General features: G+C 36.0%; 2 protein-coding genes and 1 long non-coding RNA gene across 8 annotated transcripts in view; 1 reads left to right on the top strand and 2 right to left on the bottom strand.

The window, feature by feature from the left end:
• Timp (Tissue inhibitor of metalloproteases) overlaps nt 1-14,619 on the bottom strand; it is a 79,585-nt gene that overhangs the window by 11,650 nt on the left and 53,316 nt on the right. The window contains exon 1 of one of the 3 annotated variants that reach the window (XM_083105592.1): nt 2,692-2,852. The exons of the other annotated variants lie outside the window; for them this stretch is intronic. The gene's annotated coding sequence lies outside the window, so the exon portion shown is untranslated. Of the gene's footprint in view, nt 1-2,691; nt 2,853-14,619 lie in introns of those variants that run through there. 3 annotated transcript variants of the gene reach the window in all.
• Syn (synapsin) overlaps nt 1-14,619 on the top strand; it is a 50,508-nt gene that overhangs the window by 20,702 nt on the left and 15,187 nt on the right. The gene's annotated exons all lie outside the window — the stretch shown is intronic.
• LOC145974821 (uncharacterized) lies at nt 7,004-8,067 on the bottom strand. Its single transcript, XR_014439810.1, has 2 exons — nt 7,710-8,067; nt 7,004-7,635 (listed from the first exon to the last, which is right to left on the bottom strand). It is a non-coding gene; the product is annotated as an uncharacterized LOC145974821 (long non-coding RNA).

Here is a 14,619-nt window from a genome sequence, read left to right as displayed (position 1 = left end):
ATCGTGCACCTAACGAGAGCACGCGAATCACAGCAATTATGCTGTCGGTAATTATCATCCTGCAGACTAAATACCGGACAGAGGCTCTCAAGTGTAATCTTTGTCTATGTAGCTGTATATCGCCATTCACACGAGCCATCGTTATATAGTTAATCAAAGTGCCAGTATCGTTGCACATGGCCCGAATGGTTCTCGAAGACATTTCTTCGAATACGTATATAATGATAATGTGCATAAGTATAAACAGATGTGAAGTTTTTTTCGCAATTTTAAAATTTTTTATCGTCATCAATCTGTTATACTTCCAATTAAAAATTCTACAAATCTCTTAAAGGTGCCAGACATATTGCTTTCAGTATCTATAATAAAATTTTAAAAAAGTAAGAAATTGAAACTACTTTAATAACAAGCCCATTTTTGCTAAAATTAATATATCACGAATGAATTTTGATTATGAAGAGGAGAACTTGATAAAAAGGGCGCTAATTTGGCGACAAGATAAGACAATCGGTAAAAGACCTTCTGTGTGATGTCATATTTCGCGAATAAAACCGCAAAAGAAACGTGAAACCACACTAGACAACGCGCCGCACCAGACTTCAGACTTGAACGATCATTGTGAAATTGTAACTATGACATCAGACGATAAGACGCGTGCAAGTCCGCGAATTGTGAGAGTGGTGCCGCATTGTTACGTAACAGAAAATACATTGAGTGCGGCTACAGACAGGCGAGAATATCGACTCCAAGATATTATCGTTATCGCGTTTTGCTATCAGTAATTGTCCCAGATAATTTCTAATTCGCGACACATATAATCAATTTTTTAAACATATTTTTTAAAACATATAAAAATCTTTCCATTTAAAATAATTTAGCCACAATTACTTCCAAAGTAAATCTTAACTATGTAAATAAACAAATTTATATGTGTGTGATGCGATGTATGAAAATTGCAATTAAAAGCATTGAGCAGTTTTTATAAATTATAGTGTTTATGAATACGAAATTTCAATTAAACACTCCTTAAAGATGTAGGATAATTTTTATAGTAGATGTTGAATTGGTAGATATTGAAATATATTTATAAAGTAATTAAATCCTATGTTTCTATTATTTTTTAATTTTTATAAACGCTAAAATTTGAGCCTTACTACAGATTTAATGAAAAATTTAAAAGTTTTGATATTTTGGGAATATAAATGCGATCTTGCAGATGTATGTAACGAGGTATCGACGCCAATGTAATACGCAGACGTGCATTAATTATATGTTTGATCAATCAGATGCATCGAGTACCTGCATCATTGCAACCACGATGTGACATTTATAAGTGATGGTTAGTGTTATATTCAGAAAATTAATTAGAGTACTAAAATATGTATGATATAAAACGAGAATATATATATGCGCTTTTCCTTAAACAGATAACGTCGCGAAAAGTATGTACGCGTCTGGAATGTAAATTTAATAAGTATATATCTGTCCTATATATATAAATCTTTGTGCAAAATGTGTCATTATGATATAGATATGCATCAAATTAATATAATCGAAAGAAAATAGAGATAGAGAAAGAAAGAGAGTAGAGAAAGGTCCATATGATAAAATAATCAAATAATAATAAAAAAAAGTAATAGTAAAAAAGAGGATCATAACGTTAGGTATTAAACAGAATCGCATGAAAATTGAAGAATCCGCGAGATATCAATTTAGTAAACACTTCGATCTGTCTTCGATCTGTTCCAGTGTCCTTTTCAGTGTCGAAATGATTACAAAGTGATTTACAAAAAGTATAAACAGTCAGAAAAACATAACAACTATAATATTCGAGAAAACATAAGACAACGTTTGTCAAATTTGATTTAATATTAAATTGATACATCTCTCTTGCCGATTCTCCAACTCTTTCATGAGATTTTCTGTAATCAATATTAATTAGACTTTATTTTAATAACATCCAATGTTATTTTTACTATTACATTTAAATGTTTTAATATAATCAATCAATCGTAGAAGCGGCTTTATCAAGTAGAAAATACATTCAACTTCAGATTGTCTTCATTGAATAAGTGGACGGTGTATAAAGTAGCGGAAAAGTATCTTTTACTCCTTAATGGACCATCGTATCCAGACTCGTCACATAATGTCACGCGAGTTGAATGCAATCTGATATACACACATTTGCTTATACAGTTTATAGTCCATTAGAGTTGAGGATTAATCAGGAGAGGTGCACGTGGTAGCGTTAATTAAAATCACTCTTAGATAACGGATCGAATAATTTGAAATTAAAATGCCGCGTCGTACATGAATTAACGTTAGTCGTTCTTTAACATTATGTATCACCTATCATCTTAGATAAATAGATAAGTAAAAAGCTAAAGAGACACACGTATAATTTAATAGATTATCAAAGTAATAAACAAAGTAATGATATTTCTTTTAATTGGAAAAGATCGTAATAAGAAGATTATGGCAAAATATCAAAATATGAAAATATTACGCAAACATCTAGCGAATATTTGTGAAACGCCACTCTGTTTCGCGCAACACCATCCGAAGCGCTGGCGATCAGGCAGTGGGATAACGCTTTAGATGCGAGAGAACTTTTCTCCGAGACCTACTTACGACGACCGAGGCACGGGGAACCGTATACTTTCATTTGTCACTTTACGTCAGGACACTAACCTCGAGAAATAGCCCAGGACGAAGTAATAACACGCACGGTATCGCGACGTGCTCGCGATAAATTTTCGCGCGGCGCTCACAGGTGGATGCTCCTAAGACGCGCGTCAAAGCAAGACTGCCCCAGTTCCAACGTATTACCGCTATTATATTCCGCGGCCGGCCAGCATCCGTACATGCGTGCACGCGTGAACAGAGCCTCTGAGCTCATATGCCATTTGCGTGCAGCGCGATGCCGGTGCATTCGCAATTCCCGGCACGGCGCGTGTGCTCCGAAAAAGGAACAGGAAGACCGGAGCGAGCCGCAGACGCATCTCGGTTCTCGATTAATCACGTGACTTTCGGACGTTGCGTCATGTATCCCGTCCGTTATGGTCGGAAATGAATTGTGAGGAAAGGACGATCGCGTCCTCTTCTTTTTTTTTGTTTGCAAAAAGTGTGGGCCTGCCGAAAAATCGATCTCAAGCGTGACGGGACACGCGATTATTACGAGGACTTAAGTAATCGATCTCGTGCGTATTTTGATGAGAAATGATCGATGATCGGCCATAATTGTTATAAAATATCTCAGGCGAGATATTTAATTATGTTGGACTGATCGGTGCACGATAAAAAATACATAATATTTCTCGCGAATTAATGACTCGAGATATATCCTTACATACTAATAAAAAAATGCAAATAGACGAAGCCAATAATTTATTGCCTCATGAATTCGGTTGTCGCGTAATGCACTCCGGATGCGTTGAAGTGCATCAGATAAGCAAACTATTACCTCGCATTTCACAGGTCGAAGCGGGTCAGTTAGAGCTCGGATGATTAATCAACAATCTTGTTATGAAGAAAATATATGATATGATGTGTGTAAAAGAGAGAGAGTATATGCATATGTGTATATGTGTGTGTGTTTGCGGAAATGCTTAAGATAGAAATAAAAATTATTAGGGAAAATCCAATTAAAGAGAATATAACTTTCATGAAAAAAACTTAAGAATAGCATAAATCTTCAGCAGAAACGAGTACACATCTGCATCATTTTATTCTTTCGTTATGTATACTGTATAATTGAGTCTTTCATTGTATTTGTGAAGAAATATGTACAACTTAAATGATGAACAAATAATTTTTAAATTATTATTATTATATTTTTTTAATGTTACAAGTCTTATTTTTTAATTAATTATAATATAATATACAAACTTTATTTATATAAAAACTTTATTTAAGGATTTAAATTGGATTGCTAATTTAAAGCTAAAAACTAAAAAGAATTTTAAAAACAGAATGAATCACATAAACTTTAATCGAATGGAAAAAAGTGTATTACTTGCATCTGTCAGGAATATGTTATATTAAATAGTGTTTTGACGTTTTAAATATCTAATTCTCTGTTGAATGTATATAAATATTAAATAGTTTATCTCTCTCTCAAAACAGAGTGCACTAATAAAGACTACTGTTTGCGATTATATTTGTCTATTTTCGAGATTGTCTTTTTTCTGCACGAAACAAGCCGCAAATGCAGACGCGCACTCTACAGATGACTCGATTAATCATAAATTTGGACATTGCGTCATGCAATTCATCGTCATGCTCGGAAGCGCATCAGATAAATTCGCGGTTACGTTGCACGTTACATTCCTTGCATGCGTGTGTGTGGAATATTAAGTCGTACACAAATTAAATTCATGAGAAATGTAATGTTATCACTACTAACATTTATACATGTTATAATAATATGTACACAATAAAATATCAATATATACAAGGAAAAATTTTGAATCTACATAAATTTTATAACAATATTTCGCAGGAAAACTGTAACATCCACGATATAATTTAAGCTGAAGCTGAGATATAATAAATATATAAAATAATTTGGTTTCAATTAAAAATATGGTGATAATTAATATTGTATTATTAGTGTTAAATTAATGTTACATAAAAAAATTTCAAGATGAATCGATATTATGAGATCAATTATTTATTATTCTCGTACTGATTAAAATACGCATTGAAATTTATACTAAAATACGTATTAAAATACATATTCGAATAAAGAAATTAATCAAATTAATTGTGCAGATGGCCTGTTTATCAGCGAATATTTGCATTGCGATATGAATCATCATGCTGTTATGCAAATACCGATAAATATGATGCAAATTGTGCGCGGTGATTATTAATGTTCTTATTAAGATATGCCGCTTATATCATCGTAATACGTCAATCTTCGTTCTACACTACATTGGCTAAAGTGAAAGTGCAATATAAATTGACGTGAACTTAACACTTATAACGCAGATCTATCAACCTTAAACTTGGCAATGCATTATACAAGATACATCTATGCGTACAAAAAACTTGCTAGTAATCTGCATACATTATTATAAAAATATTTATGTAAATTGGCATTTTTAATCACGCGTACATTCGAGATTTCACTGCACCTTCTCGAGCAGTAGTTGCAGACCGATCTATGTCAGACGTGGGTGGCCGCATCGTTTCACCGGGCGATTTACGTTTAATATCAACAAAACTTATTTTTATCGACGACTTCATGTTTTCGCTCGTGGTAGCAAGTATCTAAGGTCCGCTTGTACGGCTTCGCGGAAATTATCACGCTTTGGATATCGATCACTTACGAAGAAAGTCGTGCCGCATTTTAACGATAAGTGAGAGAAGAAAATAAAAACCCTATTGAGCTCTTAATATAATATCATATCTGCTGTTTTTATCGCTTGGAAATAATTTTATCGTTAATCATCGCTTACAAATAACAGCTGAAAGATTGAATACAAATGTATAAAGAAATTTATGTACGCGATGATTCACACAGAATGAAACCTTGAGATAACATCTGTGCATCTCTTAAATATATTATCAGAAGCCCAAACACATTGACATTTATATAAACATTGATTTTTAAAATTGGTTTGTAATCGAAATAATTTTCTTCAATTTTATGCTCATAGATACATGATAGATCACATGCGAGAACTTATATTATTAAAATTTTTCTTTATATTTATATGCGTTATTATAAATCAGGAAGAATCGACTTATAACAGTGTCTCAAGCGATTTTATTCTATGTGAGTCTTCCTGTAGAATTCAAATAGAGAAACAATAGACATTAATCGGATTACGGTCGACCAACGTTACTGTCTGTCCTAATTGCTAATGAGGACAGTGCTTAGGTACTTTTAAAAGTTGCCCGCAACACAAGGAATAATACGCAAAGAGCATTGGTTCTGGGACGTTAATCACTTTCATGCATTTATGCGCATTCGTTAGCGGGGGGACAATTAAACGCGTCCGCGTCGACAAATTACATGAAATTGTAATTCTCACCCGTGCGAGGTCACGCGACCGCAACCCGTGTGCGAGCTTATTCTTTCTCGACATTTAAATTGTGGTCGGCCACCAAGAAGGAGTTAACCGCTACAACTGCATCGGATGCCCGGAGGAATTCGCCATCATCCTCCCCTCGTTCCGAGAATGTCGGCATTCTTGTGAAGTGAATCTGGAGCGCGTCGCGATTTGATAAGACAAATATAAAGTCGGCGTAATGCGCCGAAAGAGAAGTGCTAATCGTATCACGAAATCCTCGAAATATCAAAGTTCTCGTTTTTCCAAAGCATTTATAATTTTATCTTCAAAATTAATATTTTTAAAAAATTATTAGAATTTTAAAATTTAATAGAATACGAACAATTATGTTAAAAATGATTCAAATCAAGAATTAGTAACATATTAATATTTTTATTAGATTAATTCGATACTTTATATCAATCCTCTCAATCTCTTGGTAGAAATGATAATTGTGAAATGTATATTGATATTTTATTTCCATGCAACAATTTACGTAACGTGAATCCTGCCATCGAGAAATTTAGTATCCCGATACCTCGCGTTGACATGCGAGAAGTTCCCAATAATATTCGAATCGTGAAATACGCGCAGAAATATATAAAGCAGTTGACAGTACTAGAATAGATAGTAAGCTAGATATTTTTCACTGGCACTAAAAAGAAAAATAAGAATAAGAAGCTAGTCGAAACACAACAGCCAAGTGTTGGGTCACGAAGAGAGTGTCGAAGAATCTATTTATATCGTTAAGAAGAGAAAATAGAACGATCATTTGTCCTATTGATGTCTTATAAAACGATAGTTAATTAACAACTCCCTCCTTCATTATGTCCTATATTTTAGGAACTTAGTTAAGATCAAAGCGATCGACCCGACAGTATCATTTAGCATAAAAATGTGTCATTTAAAATTTTTTTTAATAATATACGTATATGAGATAAGAATAATGTTGTAAATCAAAAATTTATTAAAAAGTTTAATTACAGAAATAAATTCCATAAATTGGCATTTATCGGAAATAAACATCTTCTTTTAACATGTTGGTTGGAGCCAAAGATCAATTTGCAGTGCGAAGGACTCCCAGATGGTTTTTTCCTCATTCAAATGATGCTAAAGTCGTGATGGGGCATAAATCACAACGTCACCGCGAGTTGATCAATGGTCGCTTCTAAAACTGGCGATAAGATCCCACACATCGGCAATTCATAAGTCGCGCGAATCGGCATCATGCATCATTTCTAATATAATTTTACAGCCTCGCTTTTCGCGAGTATGACTGACAACGAAGTAAACGACGAGATTCAACGAGCGATGACGGCTTCGTCGTATAATTGATATTGATATCCCGATCGAACGCCGTATCGGGATAAGTTCCATCGAGCATTTTTCGAAACAGAGCTCCAGCCACCCACTGGGACTCCATAAATCCGTGGCAGATGAGATCATTCTCGGGCGCACCACGCGCCATGCATTCTATCGCTGCGACCGTTTCTAAGTACGAGTGGGCGATGGAAAGCAATCCAAAACACCATTGACGCACGTGTACTATTTGCGTGACTGATTTCACCAAGGAAACCTAAACATACAATAATTTCGAGCTCGTATCCGTGTGTATTCTCAGCTTTCAGCTCGGTGCAACGCTCGACATACTTTTATCTTCACACACTTCTCTCTCACTCAGATGTTAACTCCTAATTTCTAACTTTCAGTACGTGGCCGTCTCAACTTCCAAGTTTTAAACTGCAAGTTTCGATCCTGAATTTTTAACTTTCAATATCCTCACTTTTCCATCTTGAACTCCATCAACGATCGATTCCGAGTCTCAACTTTCTCGATTCTTTAGATACTGGTCGTATCACGTGCTTTCTATTACGCACAGTAAAAGTCTTCATATCATCGTAAAGAGGGGAGGAGAAACGAGATATCGCGCGATTAACGAATGGCTCCAATTAGCAAAACGTTTTCCCATCCTAGAAGTTTTCCTCTTCTCTGAAGCGACGTTGCGAAAGTGTTTTATGCGCGCTTATCGCGATTCTCGTTCTTCGCTGAATGAGATTGTTGGCCGCTGAGTCATGCGTAGTAAAGCTACGCATTAGTTAGGTCACGAAAGAACGCGGCAGACGTCGTTGCCGGCTCTCAAGAACCGCCGACGCGCGGTATCATTTGACACGCGTCGCAAAAAGACGCCCTAAAATCGCAAGAAACGAGCGAAGGTACTCTTCCGCGTACTCGAAATTATCATACGGAATAGTGGCTCGTTCTGTGTGCATAACGAGATAGTGTACGTGTTAGAAATTCTCTCTATCTTTCTTAAAAGCGTACACGCGCACTTAGAGCACAAAAATTATTTTCTCTTATCTTAGGAAATATTAAAGTGTGGTTTTAAATAATTTAATCTATCTCCTCTTAATTGTTAATCTTCAAAGGAATGTATAATAATATCATACAATTTCTGTAATTAAATAATATAATTAAAAGCACCGCAACGTTTTATTCATATTTTCTACTCTAATTTACATAAAACAGACGCATCTTCATAATTTTAGCATACGTAGATTAAGGGGTTATGCCTAGTCAGCAGATCGAAAAAAGTATGTTTGGGAATTTTTTTGAAAAGTGTAATAATTTTTTTTTACAAATAAATTTTTATGCAAAAGTACAAATATTAAGGATGTTATTATATTGTTTTTTTATTTAAATTTTGTTATTATATTATTTATTTATTTAAATTTTCATATATTGGCTTGATAGCCCTCAAAACATTAGAGCTAAGACTTTATAGTCGTGTTTAAACAAAGTTATACATTCTGGCGCTTCATGAAACATACACTTATAACTCCGTCAATTTGCATCCGATTAATTTGAAACTTTTAGGATATATTTTGAATATGATACACTTCAAGGGAATGTAAAAACATAAAATTTTTTTTTTATTTTTATGACTAGGCATAACCCCTTACACACGAGTTCGAACATAGATACCAAGCCAAATCGTATAATTACACAATTTGCGTAATTATACGCAAATTGTGTAATTATACGATTTGTCTTGGTATCTATGTGATAGAAGGTTCACGATATATTTTGATCATGTCGGTTAATAAAAGATACGAATCTTAATGCGATAATACAAGTAATTATTTGCCTTACATAACGCATTATTTAATGGATTATTGCGTAATCGTGCTTTGAAGTATGACATACGCTACGACATCATACTGCGTTCAATATTAGGCCTTGAGTATATAATTAGGTAGTTACAGAAACAAAATGCGCAATTTTAATGATGTATATTTGACGTATGGTAAATGCAAATATATGCCAAGAGAGTGGCGTTTTATTTCATTCAGAACACAAGACAAGCTGATGTCATTGCAAATACGTACATGTATTTCAAAGAGAGAAGTTTAAATTTTTTTTCCTCGATTTTCAATTCACGCCTTTATAGAGAATCGTTTTCCTATAATTATTATTCAATCAGTAGTGTTGTACCGATTTTCTATTCCAATCTAATAAAACTTTTATTCGATTAACAAGCATCAATAAATGAGAAAATCGTGATATTCAGGAGATATCGGCGCAACGTAATGCAATTAATTTTTGCCTTCCGGCGAAGCTGTCGGGCAATAAACGAGATTGTCAATTAAATTTCGTGAGATAATAATTCACGAAAGGAAGGTTTCTCGCGTTCGCGTATAAGAGTGGAATCGGGCAGAAGAGCGAGATTTAGGAATGTCAACTAGCACGGAGAGTGTGGATAATTAGACTAGCCGTGTATATTCACGATGATGTAACGAGAGAAAACGCGAAGAGAGACCACACCCGACGCGGGATGCTACGTGGTATTTCGTAAGCCACAGCGACTTTTAGGCAAGGCCACCACGAGGCGAGTTACGAGGTGTCCTCGGGGTGTTCCATGAATTTTCGCGACACGTACCGCACATATCATAGTATGCTATGTGTGGAATATATATCAAGGTATTACAGAGAAGTTCCACAGTGTTATAATAGAAATTAATTCTTACGAAATAATTATTCGTCTCTTTGAGATGCATACAAAAGCATGTATGCTCGAGATTAATTGAATTATCCATTATATAAGTTAAAAAAATTATAAATTTTAATTGATTTTATATGCAAAGATATTTATATACAAAATTTCCAAATCCTAAATTTTAATTTTCTAGATTATATTATTATTGCCTGATAATTTTTTTAATTTCCAAAGTAATAAAAATAAATATAAAATACCTTAAATTAATTAAATTACAATATGACTCTAGGGTAAACTTTTCCATTTGATTGCCAATATCTAAAAGTACGTGATGTACAAGCTATTGAGTTAATTGTATTGAGTAGCAAGTAATTGAGTTTGAAAATATCACGAGATGTCTATTGTTTGCTGCGTCCAGAAATATACTCGAGTAGCCTTAATTTCTAACGGAACGTGTCTGATGCACATTGTCGTTACCAAGTTCCACAAGGATTAAGTTAATTCCGGGCCGATACCCGCAACAGTTCAGTGCATGTGGATACACAAACTCAATTTGTAGTCACACGAAGTTGTAACGAGATTGTATCGTACTTATACACGGAATAGAATTTATTAGATTCAGCTGCGTGCGGAGTTTAGTTGCATCAGGCCCGTTAACTATTTAATGGGGAACTCGATTACAAGAGAATCTTGTCCTATTACTCTCATAGTTGATCTTCGATAATGCCCGAGCCGAGATGCCCGGCGGATGTTTATTAATATTTTGCGCGATCGCGCATTGAACTGCGCGAAGATTCATCTTACGTACACAAACTGGAAACTGTCCGCACCTTCGGGAATATTAACGGTACTGTAGGCAACAAGACGTGGCTCCATATCTCACGGTTGTAAAAGAATATTACACGTACGTGTATAATCACGCGTATAAGTCTAACAATAAACTATAATAATAATTCACGAACGCGCGTAATTTATTGCTAAATTGTTCGTGTGTGTATACGAATATATTTATTATTTAATCATGACGTATTACTGCGTCTTTTCTCTCTCAGATTTAATAAACGATGCGGTGATTTAATTCAATGCGATTTCGACGTTTTATGATGCCCGTGTTAATAGCTACTTAACATCTTGTAATCACTTTTAAGATTTCCTCACACCTTACGACACGATCACTTCATGTTTACGACAACTACACGTGATTCCGGCATATTTTATCGTTTCGCAGTATATGCTAGCTGGGAATTCGCTTTTTTTCACTTCGCATATTTATCAATATGGCCGGTATTTGAATAGGAAGTCGTGATAGGTCGATACGTGAAGAATCTGTTTTTGTGGCAAACAAAACTTGTTTGCTTGAGAATGCATTAATTATTATATATTAACACTCGGTTTATAAAGCCTATACATCTGCGATATCTTATTAAATAGAATATTTTTGTGTCTTGATAAACTACTATTAAAGAAATTTTTTTTGAAAATAAAATGATATAAAAAATCCTAATAAAAATAATTTGTGCTCCATTTATGCGTTGATTGAAGAGCTTTATTATTGCAAATGTAAAAATTTTCTGATTTATTCATCGATCCATGACAATTATTACAGAATATAAGTTTAATTACTTTACATAAATACTTTTTATAACGTTATAATAATATTATAATCATGCAACTCGATTAATTACTGCTATTGTTAGTCGAGAATGTCAATGTTATCAAATTCTTAGATGGCTTCAAGGGTTCAGTTGTTCGCTAGCTTGCTTTTGACCTTCGATTTCAACTATTTTCTTCGTTACTGAGTCCTCTGTCTACTCATTAGCGGGCGGACACTACGCGAAGGTTCTTGAACCGCGGTTAATTGTTGTGGGAATAGTTCTTCGTGGTATTTCCGGGTAAAAAGACACGGAGGTCGTGCATCCTTAAGTGACACCGTTCATTCTCACTTCGTTATCGGGGAGAGGATATTAATTCTATTCCCGGACACGTCGTCCGATTGTCATGGATGCGAACCATTATGGTTGTTTTATTACGCGCGTGGGATTCCCCTCCGCGATCAATATCTCCGACATAACGATCGGCGCTTTTATCTCGTTAGGATATCGCCCGCCGACGAAGCGCGGCACAATCTCAGAATGTAACTGTTGTGAATGGAACGACGGAAATTACCTTGCGCGATAAGCAACTCCAGATTCAAGCATCGGTAATTAGTATCGTCTATGCGACAAGGTCGCTCGACACAATCGTACTTTGGCGATTAGCGTGATTAATTGCGCTGTTAAGACGAACGTGGGCTGAAATTGCAAATAGATATTAAATTAAGGCTATCGCTATTGTATTTCAACAAGATGTTGCATCTCAATCTCAAGAGTTGCATCTACTGCAATAGATACTGGATTCTGGATGTAAGCCAGCTTTCGACAAGCGTGATTTGTCAGACAGGCTTATCCGCGTGTTTGCATTAAAGAGAGAGTGTGAGAGGTGATACTTTGCGCCTCTTGCGCAGCGGCTTTAATAAATAAGAAAAAGTAGATCATGTAAATAGATGATGTAGAGTGTTATTTAATCTTGAAGAAATGAATTAAATAAAGTAATGTATGAATAAAAACTTTTTATACAGCGTAAAATATTAGAAACAGAATAATAAGAGCCCGCGAGATGTCAAGAGACACGATATATAAATATCGAAGGCTATTGAAAATCGATAACGGAGTCGTTAAAAAAACCGAGAATAAAAGTTACGCGTCGGCGACGAAGGAATGAATTTCACCTCGATACATATTTCGCCGTCACTCGCGATTTTGACGATGGCAGTTCTTGCCGAAATGATTGCCGAAGTGCATTCCTCGCGTGTTCTCGTATATACCTGGCGCAATCGCGAAACGTGGCGCGGTTATAAATACCCGATCCGTGGCTCTAATCTGGGCGGATCAGGAGAGAGAGAGACCGATCGCCCTCTTGCACTCCCTTGAAAGGTAAAAAAAAATGACCTACGGTACCTACGGATGCCGAATATGCGTGCGACGTGCACCACGTGCGTGTGGTGGTCGGCTGATTGGCGCCGCACGGGCCGATTTATATCGGAGTAACGCGTAATAAACGTGATATTATACACGGCGATACGGCTCGCGCCTGATTACGCCTGGCTCTGCCGTGAAATGAATTATATCCTTCTCGTGTAATCGCACAATGAGCCCGATCGCGCCATCGACGATCGTGATTCGACGCGATCCCGCGAATGGAACGCAGCAATTATTTAATCGAAGGGTACGCTCCTCTTCCATCGATCGAACAAGCTCCAAGGCGTATTTACGCACGACGCGACGCACTTATATTGCCTTGTTGCACGAAATATGCGAAGGTCGATATGTCAGTGTGTCGTGCCGAGCATCCGAGAGCTCATCTCGTCGCGTTGCTACGCGAGAAAATCGCCTCGAAGGTAATTTAGTCGTGAAAAGAGGTAATATCTTTTTTATTTGAAATATTTAATAATGAAAAAATGGCGCGAAAAATAATGTTGCGAAGCAATGACGAGTATATTTTTTTATTTGACAATTGAAAAAAAATATCTCTTTGAAATTGATGAAATTGAAATTGTGTCTGAAGAGACATTTTAGGTAAAAGCGACGTGTTCGCGTGCGCGATCTTTATCCCTCGGCAGTTAAACAGTCCTCTTTTATTGCACTTCGTGCGACACGAAATGCTCGACACGTTATTTTGGATGCTGTGCCGGCTAGAACCGTTGCCAGGAAAATAGTCACCTACGACTCACGTGAGAGAATCGATCGTTAACTCGTTGCGGCTAGAGAAGTACATGTGTACTTAGGAACAGGGCTAACTCGTATAGGCGGTATTCTCGAGAACGTGCGCTCTCATATTTTCCTACGTCCCGTTTATTGAAATTGCTTTCCCAGAAGCGGACTAAACTTAGGCGCAAATCGACAGCGTCATCAACGGCACAATTCAATTTCAGTTTATCACAGGCTAGCGGAATAATTGCACGGAGTATAGAGTATGCAATTTCAAAACGCGCGACTCTGATTATTACACGCATGGCGATTTCAATCCACGGACGAAGGATTTAATATACATAATGTCAGTGATAATCATTGATGATCATTCATCAACGTCAGAGATTATTTCACGCGAAAGGAAAATTTGCAACGATGCATCGTGCACGTGTTGTTTTGAATGTTTTTCACATTTTGCGCACTGACTAATGAGTATTTAAATGCTTTCTAATAATATCAATTGCTGGAAAACAATCCGCCTCGCGATATTCATTAGTGTCGAGAGAGCGCGCGTTTATAAGACGTTGTATCATCACTCACGCGATGGATATGTGTTGCAAATTGTAATTGCCGATGACGTCATTATTTATGGATCTCGCGTAGAAATACGGCGGAGATACTCTCGGAGTTAATCTTAAATTAAACGACGAGGATTTTATTTTGGAGGCACATCGTGTGCCGCCTCAAATATTTCCTTCCCACGTTACGTTCCTCTAGAGACAAATGTACCCACCACATGCATACAAATTAAAATTAGACAATTGCGTCTAACATTTTC

Source organism: Camponotus vicinus, unplaced genomic scaffold, assembly GCF_025532165.1.
Source record: "Camponotus vicinus isolate PSW18456_S1 unplaced genomic scaffold, iyCamVici1.0 SCAF_7, whole genome shotgun sequence".
NCBI lineage: Eukaryota > Metazoa > Arthropoda > Insecta > Hymenoptera > Formicidae > Camponotus > Camponotus vicinus.
The sequence above is the reverse complement of the archived record's forward strand: the minus strand, read 5'-3'. Positions and strand labels throughout refer to the sequence as shown.